Source organism: Brachycentrus maculatus, unplaced genomic scaffold (genome assembly GCF_059751285.1).
Source record: "Brachycentrus maculatus isolate JH-2025_06_01 unplaced genomic scaffold, ASM5975128v1 h1tg001623l, whole genome shotgun sequence".
Classification (NCBI taxonomy): Eukaryota; Metazoa; Arthropoda; class Insecta; order Trichoptera; family Brachycentridae; genus Brachycentrus; species Brachycentrus maculatus.
Genome location: NW_028282243.1, coordinates 18,273 through 23,005, shown reverse-complemented (window position 1 = coordinate 23,005; position 4,733 = coordinate 18,273). Strand labels below are relative to the sequence as shown.

The following is a 4,733-nucleotide window of genomic DNA, read 5'->3' as shown; positions in this document are numbered from 1 at the left end:
TATTGAAGGAGGAATTCGTACGATCGAAAGAGTCCGAAATGGAATTATTGAAGGAGGAATTCGTACGATCGAAAGAGTCCGAAATGGAATTATTGAAGGAGGAATTCGTACGATCGAAAGAGTCCGAAATGGAATTATTGAAGGAGGAATTCGTACGATCGAAAGAGTCCGAAATGGAATTATTGAAGGAGGAATTCGTACGATCGAAAGAGTCCGAAATGGAATTATTGAAGGAGGAATTCGTACGATCGAAAGAGTCCGAAATGGAACTATTGAAGGAGGAATTCGTACGATCGAAAGAGTCCGAAATGGAATTATTGAAGGAGAAATTCGTACGATCGAAAGAGTCCGAAATGGAATTATTGAAGGAGGAATTCGTACGATCGAAAGAGTCCGAAATGTAAATGGAGCAATTAAAGCATCAAATTGAACAACAAGAATTATTTTCCAACAATATTGATGATAAAATAATCAGACAATAACAATAGCTGCTCGATCTCAAACTACTTCTAGCCAAACTTCTCAAAATCCATCATTAATTTAATTTGGAAGTAAATCAATGTTAGCAGATGTCGTAATGGACCACTAATTAACTATATGTTAAGGAGACATAACCACATAGCAGATCTGATGAAGATCCCAAGGCCAATCCCAATAAGTACGCCCCCGATTCGTTCATGGAAACAATCTATTTATACTTTTCATACATAAAGTCGATGAACAATAATTATTTCGTTCAGCTGCACGAGAAGATCGAAACAATCAAATAGCTGCAGAAATAGATCAATTGCCAAGTGGACCAGTCGATAATCGAGGAGAGATACGAGGAAGTATTGATGCAGTTGGCCCAGTATTAGCATCTGGCGCATCAACAGTCAGAATATATTGCTGAGTTGGCTCGCAAGGTACAACAATACGAAAGTTAAATCGAAAAATTGACCTTGCAGATATTAGAGATGCGACTCAGTGCAGGACAAATTCGGCCACATTCAAATGTAGAGTAAGCGGTCTCAAGCTAACACACGCATTAGAGAATATAAAATGAATAATACGGGTCACTCTTGTAATTTTTGAAATGCCTCCAACACAAGATTGCCGAAGCTCAACACTAGAAGCTGTAATCTAAGCGCAAATGCCAAGACGACTCCATCACTGGCCCACTCGAAGAAGAATGCCATTCATAAGTTAAAGTGTATCAGACTCAGCTTCTTCAGTAAATTAGGTAATTGTCGGATTTAATCGAAATGTTGCAGCGCCAAACGGAAATGGGGCATAAACGTACCTATATTCATAACCATTTGTACAAGCAAATATTGAGGCTAGCAGAATTTAGTAACTTGCAGAACTCCCTAATCAGTTATGAAGTACTCTCATAAGTTGATACAATTCTGTCAGTTCTTTTGAAGAACTTCGAATCTCACATCGGGAGAGTCAGGCCTCAGCCGTACTAAACCTACCGGAATAAATGGGATTCGCTCAGGTAGTCAGCAGAGTAAATCCAAAAAATAAGCGATAAATATTTCAGGGCACAAACCAAGTTTAGCATGGCTCTTAATAGCCACATTTTTGTGATTGCAAACGAGCAAAATAATTAAGTGTTGTCTATGGCAATCGATGATTTGTATCGAGCGATATCACACGCTTAAAACAGTTTCATGGAGGCCAGCAATGAGAAGGATCAACAAGTAATAGAACGTCAGTCGACGTTAGAAAGGCTGCTCGATGGTACTTAGATCAACTGATACTCGTTATAAACTTGCCTTCATCTCAACTTCTCAATTATACTACATCCGAATCTGTATATTTATACTATGATTATGATTTAAATCAGGCGACACACTCAATATGGGGCTTTATCAAGTTTGTTATTTTCTCTTTGAAGCTTTATGGCTTGATAAATATTAGTCAGTATGGGGTTGTTTGCCAATTGTGTCATCGCTGCTAGCTGCACGAAAACCTCATTCGATAGCCTATTCAAGGCTTAAAAGTATTCAGTGTACCTAAATAGCTCAATGATTTTCGCTTTATTGTTCTTCCACACCTTCCGAAATGTTCCATGAGACTCCATCAACAGGAATTTAGAAGTTTCCTATACTAAGCTATTCACAGTCGATTATAGGGGCGATGCTTTTATGACTCTGAGAATCGATTGGAGTTATCTCTCGCGAAGCCACTCGAAATATGGCAAGAAGGCGTTGACAATTGTCAAACCGAGGCCAATTTTATGCATAGGCACTGTCTTACAGGTCTCGTTGTCATTTGTTGAATACTCCTCCAAAATTAATAGGAAGTGCTCAAGCATCTAATTATCTGCTTAGCTTCGGGCTGGGTGTTTGGCATATAGGATAGAGAGTTCGGACATGATCATTTCAGCTAGGCCCATAGGCGCTTCCGAATAGATAGCCTCCACGAATTGCAAATTGATGTGGCAAAAGTAGCTGAGCAAATGTATTAACACCCTGCGAGTCTGACTGGATTGAGTGATTTTCCGAATATGTTGGCTTATAAAGTAGGACAGTTCATCCCCTAAAAGCATCTCTTTAAGGACAAGAAGTGATTTGCTTGACGGACGAACGCATGCAAACGTTGTCTTTACTACACTGAGCAGTTTTTATAACACAAGATTAATATTTTTGATGTTGGATTTGCTTTTGCTCTATTTCATATGTGGACTCAATGACAACTATAAGATACCCGAAAGCCCGGCATGTATCTGCTATGAAACCAGGCACATATTCAGGTCAGCCAAATAGGTGGTCAGCACCAAGTTAGTTTAGAAGAATTGTACCAAATAATGCACTCTTTCGAAGCTCTATTCATATTTTGTGACAATCCATTAGATTTGTTGGTTGCTGTCAATTTATGAGTTTTATTTCTCCTTTTTTGGCTGAGACATAGATCGTTGGGTCGCTAAATAGCAAAGCTTAAAAATCTAGGCGAAAGTGTCTGAGTTTTCAATGAGAATTCTAATTTTCGGGATCGCGATTTGTCGAAGTACGTTAATGATATGTTTGGTCTTTGGAGGAATTCGCGAAAGGATCGGCACACAATGTGAGAGAACCAAGCTCTTTCGAAGTTTTTCCCACTATTTGGGCCTCTTTGAAGCAGCGATAAATATATTATGGGTCATTCGAGAGAGGGACTTCGCAATTTCGCAGCAGTATTTCTCGGCGATGTACTTGTAGTCGAATTTCTACAAAATGTTGTTGGGTAAATCAATTTGAACGCGGGTCTTCTCAACAGAATCCTCCAGCCATAAGCCATCTTGGCATGTTGTTAATTTTGAATAATCAAAACTCACCCCGTTGAAGTACATTTGCAGTCCCTAAAGATCCACTTCTAGAGTCGACTCAGCATGAAACTGTGGCATTAAGTTTTAGTCCTGACTCATAGATGCGCTTTAGTAGTTTCCATGGAGGAGACTCATTAGTTATAAATACTATTTTTAGTAGTTATAAATACTATTTTTAGAGTCGAAATCTTATTCTAATTAGAAAACCATATCATATTTCATAGCAGCCTTTATCCGGATATGAATATATTTATTACGTATAATAATGACTGATTCTAAATTTCCTTTGATCAAAGCAATGGGACAGTGTTATCCATTAGAACACCGCATTGGCCTGGTCCATCCTCGGCTCTTTCAAGCAAGATATAGCCCTTTAACCCCCAATCAGCACCCCATGAGTTCTTGCATGTCCAATAGTCTTTGCCATCTAAGCTGCCGTATCCAGTGAGCACGATACCATGATCAAGATCGATGCCACACTTTCCTGAGAAAACTCCCTTGCTGTAAAATTGGAATCGAAGACTGTCAGCTTAAACTGAAATGGCAACAGGCTGCTTCGCTACAGCACTTTGGAGAGCAATTGTCTTATTAGCTGGAACATGGGCACATTATTTTATCTGATAGGCTTTCATGGTTGCTGGCTTATAACTGCACTGTTGATCTTTGGCCTTGTAGGGGTATTTAGATTAAAGTGAAATCCCGTTATCTATTACATACCAAAATGCATTTGCCATATCTCCGCCATTGCATCCTTCATTCTCGTAGACACCTCCTGCGCAGTCCACAAGTTGTTGAGGGGAATAATCGACAATCTTGCCATCTGAAAGAGCACTCAAACCTTCCAGGGCTCCTGCGGCTGAGAAGGCCCAGCATGAGCCACAATTTCCTTGATTTTTGACAGTAGACACAGCTTTGCCAGCCCAATCAACAGAATGAGGAGGTTGATCGAGAATATCGACAGTCCCCTTGCATTGTGAAGTGGCTTCGGGATCTTTTTTTCTGAGGCCAGTGTAGAGTGCCCTAAATTCGATGTTATCAAGATCCGCAAACTTATTGAGCTCCACGTCAAATGTCTCCAACCCAAGCAAAAACTTTGCGTTGTGTTCTTTGACGAACAAATAGTTTTAGACAAACTTCTGGAACCTGTAAGACTTTTCCTGAATTAACACAAATTTACCTCAGCTTCCCTATAGTTTTTGGCATGCTGTTCTACCCACTTCTCGAACGAATCAAAAGCCCGGGCCCGATCTTCAGACACTAAGTAGTGCCTCTTGGACTATGGCTCCATACTGAAGCTCATGAATAAAATTGCAGCAGCAGCCAGTGCTACCAAAATTCCGAATGATTTGTTCATTAATTGCATTATAGGCCCTTTAAAATGTTTAAATGGGATGGAAACAATTTAATTGAAATAATATAAAAGAAATCTAACCATACCATT

General features: G+C 39.6%; 1 pseudogene; it reads right to left on the bottom strand.

Annotated features, from left to right (window-relative positions):
- Nucleotides 1-3,564: 3,564 nt before the first annotated feature.
- Nucleotides 3,565-4,410, bottom strand: LOC148298772 (digestive cysteine proteinase 1 pseudogene; annotated as a pseudogene).
- Nucleotides 4,411-4,733: the final 323 nt, after the last annotated feature.